This window comes from Nelumbo lutea, chromosome 1 (assembly GCF_056320005.1).
Source record: "Nelumbo lutea isolate HS-2025 chromosome 1, American lotus-T2T, whole genome shotgun sequence".
In the NCBI taxonomy this organism is placed as follows: domain Eukaryota; kingdom Viridiplantae; phylum Streptophyta; class Magnoliopsida; order Proteales; family Nelumbonaceae; genus Nelumbo; species Nelumbo lutea.
The window spans coordinates 138,234,967-138,253,396 of NC_142684.1; the positions used below are offsets into that span (position 1 = coordinate 138,234,967).

General features: G+C 26.9%; 1 pseudogene; it reads right to left on the reverse strand.

The window, feature by feature from the left end:
- Positions 1 to 6,723: 6,723 nt before the first annotated feature.
- Positions 6,724 to 17,526, reverse strand: LOC148877865 (F-box protein At1g30200-like; annotated as a pseudogene).
- Between the last annotated feature and the right edge of the window lie 904 nt (positions 17,527 to 18,430).

The following is an 18,430-nucleotide window of genomic DNA, read 5'->3' on the forward strand; positions in this document are numbered from 1 at the left end:
TGTTGTCTCGTTTCTTCCATGAGCTTTGGATTTTCAGATTAAGAGTTTAAATTTTGTCCCAACATACCATTACAGCTGCCCATGGTGAGATATTCCTAATGTATGTTGTTGGGACAATTGTTGTGCCCTTTTATTGAGACTTGATATGGACTCATATATTTTCATTGGAGAGGAACGACTGCTGTGTAGCAGGTTGTGGAACCAATGATGATGCTCCACACCAATGATAAAATACATGGGACCCACTTCAACGATTGGATGATTGTGGGCCCCATGTATTTTATCACTGGTATGGAGTGTTGTTATTGGATCTACAGCTTGTTCAACGGCTAAAGCATTCAGCTAATCCTATACAAGATTGGATTAGCTGAACTTAATAGTTTTTCCGGCCGTGGAACCAATTATTTTTCTGCACAATGCTCAATCTCTCACTTGTATTTATAGCTGTCTTGGAGGAAAAATGATTGATCCCATCTTGAAAAACAACTATCAAGTTTAGCTAGTCCATTCTAAAAATAATGAGTTCAAATCAGCTCCTCACAAGACTGTCCCCCACAACGTTGCACAGCACATCCCTGCCTTGTATTGGGAACATCCCTCGATGATAATCTCAGGAATGGTGATATCATCATCGGGAGATGTTCCCAATACATGGCGAGGATGTGTTGTGGGATGTTGTGGGGGCAGTCTTGTGGGGGGCTGATTCGGCCTCAAAAATAACAACCTCCACCCACCATATCAGGAATTTAGAATTCAGATTTGCTCCTCACAAAGCACACTTCACACCAACTTCACAGCGCACCACAGCCATCAAGTGTGAGAACATCTTCCCATGAATGATAACAACAAGTATGAGAGATATTTTCAATCCACAATTGTGGTATCTTGTAAGGTTGGTGTAAGGCACACTTTGTGAAGAGAAAATCCGATCTTAGGAATTTATGGTTTGCATTAATGGTTATCAGTTTTTTTGCATTTGATACAAGGAGGTTTATATCATCACTGTCAATAGGTATTACCAAAGTTTGCTGCAAAATCGGATTTGATGCTCACAAATTTGTGCTCACACCATTCTCACAGCCCCTTTCAGCCGTGCATTGGGAATATCTCTCCATGAAGAATGGATGTAAGAACAGTGTGAGTACAATTTTGTGAGGAATGAATCCACCCCTCTTTGTTGTATGCATACGGTTGAAAAAGGAAAAAGATGGATTTACTTGCTTAGCTATAGCAAGACCACAATCAGCACCCCACATGCACATCTTAGCATGCATTGGGAATATCTTAAGCCTAATAGTCATTGGGAGATGTTCCCAATACATGATTGCGATGTGATGTGAGGTGCTATGGGGCGCAGATGTAAATTCAGCTATAGCCACTCATTTGGACCCTTTGTGGGGCTCTCTTCCTAACCTGAATTTAGATCTCATGTGAATACAAGTGTCATGCAGGCCCTATGTATACTCAGTACTGACACATTCATTATAATTGGTTATTAAGCCAGGTTTATATATTTGTAGATCGTATATATCCTGTGGCTCCTCATCTAATAATACTATGAAAGTGGGAATGGTCTTTGACTGCTTTTAGATTATTCCTGTCTCAAAGGGCAAAAAATTGGATCTTACACTTTCCAATTCATCTCTCTCCCATTGATTTGTATTTAAAAAAAAATCCGTTAATGGTACGGAAGTCAATATTTTAAATAATTAAAATCTAGCTTCTATGAATTAACTCTAAACCCCATTAACTTAATGGTATAAAAGTCAATATTTAAAACCAACCTAGAAACTAAACCATATCACAAGTCATCAATTCAACCATTTCAATTGATTGGGCCAACACATGATGCTATAATTAAAAATAAAAAAGTTTAAATAAATAAAAATATAAAAGCATATAAAATACATAAATTTTATAGAAAAATTCGAGCACACCTCTAATATCAAGGATCTAAGCATCAGTATCAAGTATCGTATTAGATAACTCGTATACAAATATGGATATGGATATGGATTCTTTTTGGAAATGCATGGATATGAATGGAAAATTTGGATACACTAGGGAAATGCATACAAATCCCATAAATGTAGTAATAACCAAGGATTATATTGGTGTTGGATATTAAATCGGATAGCTTAGATATGAATACGAATATGGATACGCATTGTAAATGCATGGATACAAACGAAAGATAATAAAAACACATGGAATAGTAGGAAAATACATACAAATTCCATAAATACATCAATTAATTAACTATAAGGTCAAAATAGTCACAAATAAGGTATAAATACATACAAATATAGGTTTTAATGGTATATATCAATAAATATATTACAATTAATATAACAGGATGCATAAATATCATAAAATTTTGTTGATAATCCATCGGTCATGAATCCAAAACTTATATTATATTATATTATATTATATTATATTATATTATATTAAATATATAAAGATTTTTACAAATTAACACATCCACAAAGCTATTATTATGTTATATTCCATTTAAGTCAAAGATATCAATTATTTTCTATATTACTATTTCTGATTTTCAACATTAACAAAAAAAAGTCAACTAAATATTAAAATTTACAATTTTCAATAAACAATATATTTATTTTTATAAACAATAAATATGTTATTATAAAATATAAATTAAAATAGCAATTTATAGTTTATAAAAAAATATATAATCTTAACTTAAAATATATCAACTTTATTAAAATTTCTAAGATACATATCATATGAAAATTCATAATTTTTAATTACTAAAATAATTATTCCATTATTAACATTTTTATTTCTATATTTCTTTGAAATAAGAAATTATTTTTTATTTAAATATAATTAGTGGATTTGATAGATTCAAATTAATATTATATTCTTAAATATGTTTTACATAATTTTTTTTGTAAATAATAAATATGTTGTTTTTAGTATAAATTAAAATATCAATGAATAATTTATAAAAATATATTAAAATTTTAAGATACATAATAACATACAAATTTATGAATTTTAGGTAGTAAAATAATTATTCTATTATTAATATTTTAAGTACTAAAGTATATTAATAATTATTCTATTATTAATATGTAGTTTAATATTATTCTTTTTAATTTTAAGTTAGAATTATTGAACATAAACATATGGTATTTGTTTAGATTGCATGTTAACAATAAAGTTAATAAAGTTTATTTTATTTCATTTATTATCACAAGTTAAAAGGTGGCTTAGTGGTTCAAGATGTTAAGTAAAAATTGGTTTAGGAGTTGTGACTTGAGTTCAATTTATGCTACTGACATTCGGTTTAATGTCAAAATAGCTACAAATAATGTATAGATATATATGAATTGTAGATTATAACGATACATATGAAGAAATATATTGTAATGAGTATAGTGGGGTGCATCAGTCTAGAATCCAAAACACATATTATATAGAATTTTACAAATTAATACATGCACAAATCCATTATTATTTTATTTTCTATTAAAGTTCAAGGCACGAAACATGTGCAACTATTATATTTGAATTATTATATCATTTTTATATTTTGTTATTTCTAATTTCTAACATTAACAAAAAAAAGTCGACTAAGATGTGTTATTGTAAAATTTAAATTAAAATATCAATTAATAATTTATAAAAATATATAATATTAACTTAAAATGTATCAAATCTATTAAAATTTTGAAGATACATATCATATGAAAATTCATAAATTTTAATTAATAAAATAATTATTTCATCATTAATATTTTTATCTTTATAAATTTTCTAAAACAAAAATTAATTTTTTGATATAAATGTAGATTATTGAATTTGATATATTCAATTTATATTATATTCTCAAATATTTTGTAAACAATATTATTAGCTTTTAAATAATAAATATATTGTTATTTAATGCAAATTAAAATATTAATTAATAATTTATAAAAATTTTAAGATACATATCATATGCAAATTTATAAATTTTAAGTATTAAAATAATTATTCTATTATTAATATTTTATTTATATAAATTTCTTGAAATTAAGAAATCACTTTTTATCTAAATGTGGATTTTATAGATTATTAATTCTATTGGTTTATGAAATACTAATTTTGAATATTATTCTTTTTAATTTGTAGTTGAAGTTGTTGAACATGTGTATGTTTTTTTTTTTTTTTTGGATTGCATGTAGACATTAATATTAACAAAAGATAATTTATTTCGTTTATTGTCATGAAATGAAAGGTGACTTGGGGATTAAGGATGCATATAACTCTAACCATTAGGTGACATGGGTTTATTGGGTTTGAATCACACTAGGTTTATTTTCTTATAGTGAGCATGTTGTTAAATCAGGCTTCAATACACATCTATATTAGTATGTCTCATATTAGGCGTATCATATCGATATTTTAATCATTATCTAATATCATATATCTATCATATTAAATAAAAATAAGTATGATAAAAACTATTTTTATTAATGATTGAAATAGAATACAAAAATATAGAAAAAGTAGAACTAACATCTAACCTAGGATTCAGTGGCTCAACTAGTTGAGTCATTTGGTTATTGACCAAATCATTAGCTTTTTTGCAAGTGAACAGTTTGGTGGTAAAATGAACTTAGGGTCCTAGTCTGGTTCCTCTAAAATGTGATGATATGGTTCAATGGAACTTTAAAGAAGGATGTGGCAGCTAGTGTTTGTGTCGTAGTGACTAATAGTATAGGCAATTGAGTCGAACCAAGCCTAGCTTAACTTTTACATGTCTTGGCTTGGTTTGACTAAAATACTATCAGGTTCAAGTTCAATTTTGATTTGAACTCTATTTTCTTATTAGATTTAAACTAGAATTGAGACTAATTGAATTTTAGCCAAAAATATTTGACTAGAGCTCAGTTCGACTGTTGTTGTAACTAATAGTGATTCTTTCCTATGGGTGGCAGCATCAATAGTGAAGGTTGATGATGTAGAGAACTGGAGATGGTGGAAGCAATGGCGGCTTGCATTGAAGCATGTGGTGCATTATCTTAGGTTGCTATAGGCAATTTCTTTTTAGTAACCAACCTTCTAAAAAACAAACTGTGTGTGGGATTGATACGGGTCCAGGCCTAGTCAGGGTTGACAAAAATACGACTGCCCAGACCCAAAAATTTACAAGACAGGCCAGGCCTAAATGATCATCCATTGCATATTTATTTTCATTAATATAAAGCTTAAAGCTTTGTTGTGAAAAAAACAAAAAAAAACAACAACAACAACAATTTGGCCGCAACTTGAAAACACTAATAAAAAGCTATTTGGAACTACACTTCCCTCAAACTGATGGATCAATGGTTACCAAAAATTCAGTAATAAAGATAAAAATATAGAAAATATAGTAATTTTCATAAATTTGTAGGAAAATGAGGCAAGCCTTATAAAACAATAATATATGTAATAAATGAGAATTATTGTTATTAATAATGGCTTTTCTTTTTCTTTTCTTTCTTTTTTTGCAAAAAGAAAAAATGGTTTTGAGTGAGACAACTCTAGAAAACTGGTTTAGGTGATAGAGCAATTTTTCTGATTATCTAATTCAACCATAAATTGAAAACATTGATATAATCTACTCAAAAATTCTAAAGTTGGATCTTTAAGTTGAAAGGCAATAAATCTAACGCTACACTGTGTTTTGTTTGCTACTCTTTGTTATGGGCTCTAATAAGTACAATAAAATCATCATCATCATCTAAAAATTCCACATACAATGTACATATACTACTTTAAAAAATACAAATAGTCTCACTAATATTTATGTAATTTTTTTAGGACAAAATTTACCCTTCCATATTTAAATTTATTGATAAAAATGAGGGCTAAAGGGTAATCAATTATTAATATTAAATGAGTTGAAAAGAGACAATTATATGATATTTAATACATTCAATCTCCTCTCATTAAATCCAATACTTAAGGTATTAATTTGCATTCACCTTCATTGAATCATATATTTGAGGCATCTTTATTTCCTCTCATCATTAAATTCTATTAATTAAATCCATACATAATAAATTAATAATTCTAATAACATAAGTACATACTTTTAAAGTCTACCTAAAAAATAGTGTTTTCATCTAGGTAGTGGTAAGAAATTAAACCATTTCGTGTCAAATGGGCCAATCCATGTTGTCACAATTAAATAATAAATTTTAAAAATAGATAAAATGTAAAAATTATATAAATTAAAAAAATGGAATGTTTTTAACATCATATATTTTACATATTAAACAATAATAAGTATGACAAATAAGAAATGTTTTTTATTAATGATGGAAATGAAATATAAAATTTAAAAGGGAAAATTGCTAATAAGTACCTTGCACTTTAGGTTGAGTGCCAATTTAGTACCCAAACATTAAAACGTGACACTCTAGTACCTGAATTTTCAAAATGCAACAATCTAGTACTTGTCATTAACCAGTCGTTAAGTGTCATTGAAAAAGACACAAATGCCCTTCAAGTGCCATCTAATTTTCTTTACCAACCATCTGTTAATATGTGACCCTAAGTGTTCCATTACTAGTTGATAAAGCAACAACTGTGTAACAAATGCCCTTCAAGTTAAACGCATCTTAGCACTCATCAGTCTTCAAAGGGAAAACAGGGGTTCATCATTAATAGACAAAGTGGTGTGGGTCATTGGCTTGGAGGTCGGAGGCCATTCAAGCTGATTCAACTGAGCGTGTATTTCCCCATGCACAGAGTCCCTTGACCACAAGCATCTGTTATCACAACACTCTAAAGCATCAGATGATCAACGATTATCTATTATAATAGGTGGTGCCTTGCAGAGGCAACAATCAAGCATGTAATCATCCAAACAATCCTCAATTTTAGTTTACCGTTTGTACAAAACAAGCCATGGGAGGTCTCTTCCTATCTCCTTTCTCAATACATGTAAGCTTCATTTTCTGAAAAGAAGTGGCTCCCAATAGCACACAGCTCTGTAGCGAGTTGCTGAACTCAGCCCTCCATTTCAGCAACAAGCCATCACCGCAACCACCATAGCCACCAGATGGTCGGAGTCGTCAGGGAGTTGTATCCGGAGGGCCCCGAATCTCATTGAATCTCTTGAGAACTTGTACATGGGAAAATGGAAGGGAGACCCATATGAGATGTTTATTTTCTGATTAGGGAGAAGGGTCTGCTGTAGGAACCGAAGAAACTTCAAGAAGATACTGTATTGCAAGAACTTGGCCAAACCTGTAGCTAAGTTGCTACGATGAGATTCAGAAGAATCACGATCATCAGCATCAACGACGAGGGAGCTTAAGCAAGTCAAATGCAAGGGAGCTAAAGCACTTGTAGATGGCGAGGTAGCAGCCAAGCATCTTGGCATCTTGGATTTTGTTGAAGATGAGACATTAGAGCAAGTCATGTAGACAGTCGAAGTGATGGTTTGAGCAATTGAGAGCTTGGGCTCTATTTCAAGAAGATGATGAACAATGTGTTTTATTTCCAAGGGTAATTTTGATATTTTCAAAAGTCTTAAATCGCACATGAGGTCACATGATATGCATAATTGATGGTCCATTAACGGTAGGTACTAGATTGTCACATTTCAAAAGTTTGGGTACTAGATTATTGCGTTTTAAAGTTCGGGTACTAAATTGGCACACAACCTAAAGTATAGGGTACCTATTGGGAATTTTTCCAATTTAAAACCAATTAGAAACAAAATTATTTTCCTATTCTCTCTCATTAAATCTCATATTAAGGTATATTCTCTCATCAAATCCACAAAATTAATTTTAATATTATAAAAATAAATATTTGAAAAATTAATTTAAAAACAAAACTATTTTCTTCCCTCCCAATGGTGGGCAAGCAATTCAACCATTTTGGGTCAAATGGGTTAATAAATAATGTCATATTTAATAATAAAATTAAATAAAATATATAAAATATATAATACAAAAATAAAAAGAATTGAACACGTCTCTAATATTGCATATTCATTGTACTAAATAAAAATACATATGAAATGTAAAGTAATTTTATTAATGATGAAAATGGAATGCCAAAGTTAAAATTAACCTATAAATGAAATGATGTCATAGTCAAATAATACAATTTTTAAAAAATAGAAAATGCAAATAATAACAAAAATATATAAAAAATCCGGGCACATATCTAATGTTCCATATTCATAGAAATAAATACAGGGTACATCTCTAATATTATACATTCATTATCAATAATGGAAATGTAATATAAGTTTTAGTGTTAACCTAGAAGTCAAATTATTTTCCTTTTTGGGTTGTGGGTTGAGTCAAATTATTTTCCTTTTTGGGTTGTGGGTTGTGGTTTGGGTCAAATGGATTAACTAATGATATGATAGTTAAATAATAAATCTTTAAAAAATAAAAAAGTATAAGTAATTAAAACAATATATAAAAAATCATATATTAATTATGTCAAACAAAACTTAAGTATAATAAGTAAAAATTATTTATATAATATAGATGATAAATAATTTAAAACAAATCCAAAAGTAAAGCAATTTTCTTAGAATTCACATTTGTGCCCCACGACATCCCACAACACATCCCCGCCGTGTATTGCGAACATCTCCTAATAATAGTACCAGAAATGATGAGATGTCATCATCGAGAGATGTTCCCAATACACGACGGGGATGTGTTGTGGGACGCTGTGGGGCACCCCCTTATGGCGGGCAGATGTGAATTCATTTTCTTATCTATATTGTGGGTCAATGGTCCAACTTTTCAATGAAACTCATGATGTCAAAATTGAAAAATAAGTATTTAAAAAAGATAAAACACAAACAGTGAAAAAATACAAAATTCTATTGCATTTGGGAACATTTATAATGTCATATATTCATCCTAATAAATGAAAATAATTGTTAAAATATTTTCTTATTTATAGCAAAAATTAATGAAATACAAAATTTAATAATAATAAAAATAATAATAGTAGTAATATTAATAATTGTTATTGTAATTTAAAATTTCCACATGCAATCCATGTGCTTAATTACTACTACTATAAAATGTACCAATGTTCACAAAATATTTCTGGAATTTTGGTTGGACAAAAATTGTCCATTTATTTAATATTTTCTAAAATGTATATATATTAAAACAAAGCAGTTAAGAAATTTTCTCCTTTTCTTCAATTTTTTAATTTTTTTATTCCATGTCATTTTTCAAAGAATCAATGAAATGCTCTCCTCCCTAATAATCAATTCTCCTAAAACTTATCCTAAACTACCTCCCTCACTTTCTCTTAAATCATCTCCAATTCCTATTTATCTCCTAATTTATCTCTAGTTTACTAGAGAAATTCTCTCCAAAATATCTATAACTCCTATTTATCATCTTTGCCACTTTTTATTTACTTTTATCTAAAGAAAGTTTAAATTAAAATTTTAAAAATTATTTAAATACTTTAAAAAATTATATAATAACCTTAAAATATTTATTAAAAATACAAAAAGTAATTATAATAGATTTAATAATATTTATATTATTAATAGTTTTATATTTCTACAAACTTTATCATGAAATTATGTACTAACAATATAAATTATGATTTTCTAAATTATTCAAATTAAATGTTATTCAAATAAGAGAAATTTAAATTAAAAAAATAAAATATTATTTCAATATTTCAATAACTAAATATCTTAAATAATAAAATACTAAAAATAGCTAAATATTTGCATAGAAAAATATTCAATTATTTAAACGATTCAATAAATAAATATGTTAAATTCAAATAAAGAGTATTTTTATATATTATTTAAACATTTAAATAACGAAATATTTAACATAACAATATTTTAAATGGTTAAAATAACGAAATTATGCTATAAAATTAAAAAAATCATAACATAATATTGAAATTAATAATAATTTAATATTTTTACAAAATTAATAATGAAATTATGTAACCTATATATATATATATATATATATATATATATATATATATATATATATATATATATATATATATATATATATATATTAAAACAAGGAAGTCTATAAATTTTCTCCTTTTTTTGTATTTATTATTTTTTATTCTATGTCCTTTTTGAAACAACAAATGAGATGCACTGTCCCAATAACCTAAATAATTTATTCTCCAAAAATTTCTCCTAAACTACCTCCCCCACTATCTCCCACTTTTTCCAAAATTATCTCTAATTAATATTTATCTTCTAAATTATCTCTAATTCTTTTTTATCTCCAAAATTATCTCTAATTTAGTATAGTTTCTCTCCTAAATTATCCATAATTCCTATTTATCCTCTCCCCTAATTTTTATCTAAATCTATCTAAAGAAAGTTTGGATTAAAAAATTGAGAATTATTTAAACATTCTAACAAAATTATATAAAAACTTTAAAATATATTGAAAATTTAATATCGTAAATAATCAATTTCACCTATATCAAGTAATAATTCGAGAAAATAACTTTCAAAAAAATTAATATTTATTAATAATAATTTTAAACTCTTAATCTGTGTTTATTATATAATTACATATACTAAAATTAATATTTATTGTATTTCAATAATTATTTATTGTTATTTGTGATTAATGTATTTGCAATGATTATGTATAAATTTATTTTATTTTGTTATTTAACATAAAATTTTCAATAATTATTGGAGATTAAATTACTATTATTAAAATTTTTAAATTTAATTTGTTGTACTTATTGTATTTATTGTATTTTTGTTATAAGTTATTGATTAATATTCATTAGAGATTAAACTATTATTTGAGATTATACTATTTATTGACTAAGTTAATATATTTTTAGTACTTATTGTATTTTTGTAATTTCTATAATTATTGTATTTTTCATTATCAATATATTTTCAATAATTGTGTATTTTTGCTTAAATTTTCAATAATTATTGGAGATTAAACTATTGTTATTTATCAGAGATGAGACTATTAATTTAGCTGAAATTATGAGTGTTCATGAGTTGGTTCAGTTCGGTTGTAGGCTATTTGGCCAACCAAATTGACCTGGTCATGTTAGGGAGTTGGTTAATTAAAACCAACTAACCTTTTGTGAAAATCAACCCATTTAAAAATTATATTGTATATATTAAAAAATTAAAAAATTAGATTTATGATATAAAAAATTTTAGACTAATAAATATGGGAATTTTACCAATTTTTCATATTTAAAATAATATATATATATATATATTAGGTCGTTCGATTTTGGTCAGTTTACAAATGGCCAATGTGAAACTGATCCAATTTAGTCGAATTGGGAAATTTTTTAACCAAAGTCAACCTAAATTACTAGAAAACCGACCAACTCGGGTTGAGTTAATCGAGTTGGTTGCTTTCATTAGTTTGATGGATAAACTTAACTTAAATTAATTATTGGTATTTTTGTATTATAAAAAATTTATTAAAAGTAGTATATAAAATATGAATAATTATTAATTATTTAAAAAGTTAAAAATATAAAACAATTGTATACCCTTATATGTTTCCATTAGGGTCATTTACTAGAGCACACCTTTAGGAATGGCAATTTTCCCATTGACTTCCCCGACCCAATGGGGTAGGGGATGGGGATTATTTTGGTAGGGAGAGTCCCATGGCCGATTGAACCTCCAGTTTCGTATATGATTGGTAGGTTCGATCATGGTGGCAACTAACATAAATTGATTGCAAAAAAGTTTTCGATCTATGTTAGAAAAATATATGATATGGTTTAAATGATCCGAGCTTGTGAGATCACTGATCAGAATTGGGTCTCTCCCCTCTTAATGCTATTAATAGGTTAAATCCTAAGATCTTGTTTAAGACTGCCTATTAATAAGGGAAGCAATCAAAGAGCTTGTTTTGGTTGTCAAATAATAAGAGTAGAGGCTGGCTGTTAGAACTTGTTAATAGTTATAACCAATTTATTCATAAACATATGAATCTATTTTTGCATCAAGGATCAATGCTACGAATCAAAGTTGAACTTGTCCCTTCAACCGGAAGCCATCTCCCATCGATTTAATCTTTGTTTTCTGTTATTTTCTGCCATCTTCTTATTTTCCTTAGCTTTACAACCCCCCTTAATCCATCTACTTGGAAATAAATCCACACAATCCCTGTGGAGAATGACCTTGCTCATCACTATCTACAAATTATTAACCCAGAGCAAGACTATTTATCTTTGGTTGGGTTCGGCACCCACCAGCTATCCTTAAAGGGTTTGGTGTTATAGATCCAACCAATCAAAGGAAGGAATATCAAAGTGATGCATCTAATGGCAGTTCCGAATGGTTATCTGAAATTGAATGCTAATCCTGCTTCTAGAGGAAACCCGGGCCCTTGTGGTGGAGGGGGTATTATTAGAGATGGAAGGAACGGCTTGGTTTGCGCTTTCTCTAACACTTTTGGCACTGAAACTAATTTAGTTGTAGAGGCTATGGCCTTGCTGGATGGTTTAAACCTTGTCGTTGCTTTAGATTTGCATACGATTATGGTGGAGTCAGACTCCAAAATCTTGATTGATATTCTTAACAGAGATTGTACAGCCCTGTGGAAGCTTTGGTTTTGTTTGTTTCAAGTACAAGAGCTTAGGAGTAGATTGGATTTCTTTTGTATACATATATATAGAGAACCTAACCAACTGGTGGATGCTTTGTCAAAGCTTGGTTGCTTAACTTCTCAAAAAATTGTTTATGACTGCACAAAAACTCTTCCTTCCCACTTCCAGAATTTGGTTATAGCAGATGGTCTAGGTCTTCCTTTTCTATGAATTCATTGATTTTAGGTTTCCCGGACCCTTGATGTTTATATGAACCAGGTTTCCATTGTATATTTTTTAGGGGACAAGTCTCACGCCCCCCCCCCCCCCAAGGTTTTTTGCATATGAATAAATTTGTGGTGGCCACCCCTCCACTAGGAGTAAATTTTGGGGCTCAAAAAAAATTAAATATTCAAATAAATTTATATAATAACTTTAAAATATTTATAAAAAACACAAAAAATAATTTTACATTTTTACAAAATATATCATGAACTTATGAACTAAAAATTTAAATTATATTTTTCCAGATTATCAATTTAAATGTTTTTCAAATATTGTAATAGCTTTAAATAAATAAACTTCAAAGGACAAAAAAAATTAAGTATTTTATAGATTATTTCAAAATTTAAATAACTAAATATTTATCATAACTACATTTTAAATAGTTAAAATAACGAAATTATCTAATAAATAATTTTATATTAAAATATACTACAACATTATTTACTAACAATTTAAATTATGTTTTTCTAGATAATAAATTTAAATGTTTTTCAAATATTTAATAATATGTAATAGCTTTAAATAAATAAAATTAAAAGAACAAAAAATTTAAATATTTTATAGATGATTAAAATATTTAAAAAAACTAGATATTTATCATAACTAGATTTTAAATATTTAACATAACGAAATTATGTAATAAATTTAAAAAAAAAAATTAAAGCGGAAAAATAATTATAACATAATATTGAAATTAATAATAATTTAACATATTACAAAATTAATAATGAAATTATGTAGTAATAGTATAAATTATGATTTTATGGATAATTAAATTCCATAAATAAATAATACTTTACATATTATTTAAGTATTTAAATAACTAGGTATTTTAAATAACAAAATATTTAACATAACTAGATTTTAAATAATTAAAATAAAGAAGTTATGTAATAAATTTAAAAAATTTCTGAAATGTAGAAAAATAATTATAACGTAATATTGAAATTAATAATAATTTAATATTTTTACATAATTTTGTAAATAAATAATTTCACTTTTATCTAGTAATAATTCGAGAAAATAACTTTCATATAATCTAATATTTATTAATAATAATTTTAAACTCTTAATCTGTATTTATTATATAATTATATATACTAAAATTAATATTTATTGTATTTTAGTAATTATTTATTGTTTTTTTGTGATAAATGTATTTAAAATGATTATGTATAAATTTATTTTATCTTGTTATTTAACAGAAAATTTTCAATAATTATTGGAGATTAAATTACGATTAGTGAAATTTTTAAATTTAATTTTTTGTACTTATTGTATTTATTGTATTTTTGGTATAACTTATTGATTTATATTTATTAGAGATTAAACTATTATTTGAGATTATACTATTTGTTGACTAAGTCAACATATTTTTAGTACTTATTGTATTTTTTCATTATCAATATATTTTTAATAATGGTGTATTTTTGCTATAAATTTTCAATAATTATTGGAGATTAAATTATTGTTATTTATAAAAGATGAGACTATTAATTTAGCTGAAATTATGAGTATTCATGAGTTGGTTTGGTTCGGTCATAGGATATTTGGCCAACCAAATTGACCCGGTCAAGTTGGGGAGTTGGTCAACTGAAACCGGCTGACCTTTTGTGAAAACAGACCCACTCAAATTGTATCGGTTTGGTTCGATTTTTTTGTTTGGTTAGTCAGTTCAAAAGATTTAATCTTAAAAATTTAATTTAATTTTAAAAATTATAGTGCAATTATTAAAAAATAAATTTAAAAATTAGTTTTATAATATAAAACATTTTGGACTAAGAAATATGGGAAAATTTTCACTTTTCCATATTAAAAATTATATTTAAAATATAAAATATTAATATATATCTGTGGTTAGGTCATTCGATTTTGGTTGGTTTACAAATGGCCAAATTGAAATTGATCCAACTTAGTCGAATTGGGAAATTTTTTAACCAAAGACAACCTAAAATAGTAGAAAACTGACCAACTCAGGTCGAGTTGATTGGGCTGGTCAGTTTCATCAATTTTATGAATAAACCTAACTGAAATTAATTATTGTTATTTTTTTATTATAAAAATTTATTAAAAGTAGTAGATAAAATATGAATAATTATTAATTATTTAAAAAGTTGAAAATATAAAATAATTGTATACTCTTATGTATTAGGGTCATTTACTAGAATACATCTTATAGTTTTACATATTTACTTAAACCTACCTTATAGTTTTCATTCTATTAAAACATCCCATATATTTCACAACTATTTACTTAAGCAACCTTTCACTAAGGAGTGTTTGTTTTGCCATTAGGCCCATGATTTTTTATTCCAAAAATACGCTTAACACTTTTTTTTGTACAAAAAAATAAAATTAACCAAATATAGCCAATAGAGTGGTTGCCTGTGTCTTATAAAGGGCAAAAGTGGTATTTTATTTTATTTTCTTTTGATTAAATTTATTTAAATGAACATTGGGGTCAACACTGTCATTTTCCATTGTCATCTAATGGAAGATTGATTAAATCCATTGCAAATTATAAGTAGTGCTTTAGTAAAATTTAACTATAGGGTAGATTTTATTAAATCCATAAAACTATAAGGGGTATTTCAGTAAATGACCCCTTTCTATTATTTAGCTTTCGCTTAATAAATCTCGTGCATCACACGGGTCCCCGTAGTATATATATAAAACAAGGAAGTCTATAAATTTTCTCCTTTTTTTGAATTTTTTAATCCATGTAATTTTAAAAACTACTGTTCCAATAATCTAAACAATCTAATATCCTAAAATTTCTCCTAAACAACCCCCCCCCACTATCCTCAAAGTTCTCCTAAATTATCTCTAATTCTTGCTTATCTTCTCCCCCACTTTTTGTCTACATCTATCTAAAGAAAGTTTGAATTAAAAAAATTAAGAATTATTTTAATATTCTAACAAAATTATATAAGAACTTTAAATTATTAATTAAAAAGACAAAAAATAACTATAATCGATTTAATAATATTCATATTATTAATAATTATATATTTTTACAAAATTCATCATGAAATTATGTACAAACAATATAAATTATGATTTTTTGGATTATTCAATCAAAATGTTATTCAAAGAATAAAAATATAACATTAAAAGTGAAATATTATTTAAATATTTCAATAACTAAATATCTTAAATAACAAAATATTAAAATTAATATTTTAAAGCAATTAATAATATATTTTAAATATTTATTGAATAACTTTAAATTATAATACATAGATTAAGATTTTAAATATTTAATTAAATAACTAAATATTTTATATAATGAAATATTTAACATAACAAGATTTTAAATAGTTAAAATAAAAAAATTATGTATTAATAGTAAAATAATTTTATGGATTATTAAATTCAACAAGTAATTAATATTTTAAATTTTAAATAATGATATTATTTCAATAAATAAATAATATTGTAAATAACAAATTTCATTTATACCAAATAATAAATCTAGAAAATAAAATTCAAAAAAAATTAATGTTTATTAATAATAATTTTAAAAACTTAATCTATATTTATTATATATTTATATATACTAAAATTAATACTTATTGTATTTCAGTAATTATTTATTATTCCCTATGATAAATATATCTTCAATAATTATGTATAAATCTATTTTTTTATACTTAATAGAAAATTTTCAATAATTATTAAATCAATTAATAATATATTTTAAATAGTCAATGAATAACTTTCAATTATAATACATAGAATAAGGTGGCGTTTGATAAATCTAAAAAGTTAAAAAGATATTAAATGTGACAGAAATCTGAAAAGAGGCATAGATGCTTTTCTACTTTTTAGAGAATCTGAATTCATAAGTTTGTTTGTGTTGGATCAACCCTTTACCATTTGAAATTTACTAATTTTACTATTTTACCCCTAAAACGTTCTATTTGGAAATGTTAAATTTAATTTTCCCTATCTCATAAAAAATAATTTTCAACCTCATCAAAACAATAATGGAACAATACAAATAAAAAATTAATAATTACTAATTAACATGCCATTCGTCATATCTTAGATACCTATTTCACGATTCCATTTTACCCGGTGTTCTCTTGATCCATCAGTTACCAGGGAATCAGCAAAGTAGATGCAATTACCTCTACAACTTAAAAAAGGCAATTCTGACAACCACAGAGACAAACAATAATGCTCACCTCTTAACAAAACTCGGTTGCAGAGGTCTTCTACTTCCACCCACCTCCAACTCCCAAAATCCATTATGTACACTTCAAACTTTCTTGTTTTGAAAAGCATACTAACTAGGTCATAAGGTCGATATTGTTTTACCATTAACAGCTCTCCTAATGATTCAACCAAGAAGTACCTATTCCACTTCATACACAGATCATAATCATAGATTTGCTTCTGAATCGGTTCGAATGCAAACTTAATTGCCTTCATTGTGTCATAGAGGAGAAGTTCTCCATTGTTGGTGAGGACGTAAAGCTAGCCGTTGAAATATAAAATATCTTCGTACAATTTTCTATATGAAGTCTCATATGGATTTTCAATGTATGTCCACGCTTTGTTTGCAGGTCCTGTGGAAACCAAACTCTTATTCCTCACAAGAGCATCTATGGAAGTCCATGCTATGGCCATACAAGGGTTGAATGGCTCAAACACAGCCATGGCAACTACGAAGTCTTTTTTATCAGAATCAAAATAAGGAAATTTGTAGAAAGTTGCTTTTGTACCCAACATTAGCAATCTTCGAGCTTGTTGATCGGTTTCCTGATTTTAGGGTTTATCAGGTCTGGAAGACGGATCTGAACTCTAGTGAGGGTATTGAACAGGTAAGGTTGTTCAATGTCAACGCTATTAACTAGTAGCCATCTGTGAGCAGATCCAAAACATTGATGACAACTTATAAAAGACGTGGGAAGCTTATAGAGCTTTCCTTTAGGAAGACTGAATAAGTTAAAGGCAGAGGTTTGTCTCTTCTTGCTCACTACCCACACAAACCAGGGGAGATGGGAGCATTTCCACTTCAATGGAACAGATCGCCATGAACGGCACACACAGTGAAGACAGGGGGAGAGAGAGGGCTGCCGCTACAACTTGCAGTGGCGGTAACAGGAAGATAGGGCGAAGAGAGAGAGAGAGAGAGAGAGAGAGAGAGAAAGAGAGTTCGAATGTTTAGGTTTTCTAGGTTTGGGGTTTTCTGGGGTAATTTGGGTCATTTACAAAAAATTGTAAGGATATTTTGGACATTGGGCCGGCTCTGAAATAAGTTTAAGCGTGTTAAGAACCAACCCAAGGTCTATGATTTTCATATCTAAAAATCAGTTTCAAACCCAAATTAAGAGGTACAACTAAACAAGGGGTGAGGTCTGAAAAGTAGCATTTTCAGACCTCTAAAACGTGCAATTAAACGCCACCTAAGATTTTAAATATTTAGTTAAATAACTAAATATTTTAAATAATGAAATATTTAATATAACTATATTTTAAATAGTTAAAATAATAAAATTATGTATTAATAGTACTATAATTTTATGGATTATTAAATTCAACAAGTAATTAATATTTTAAA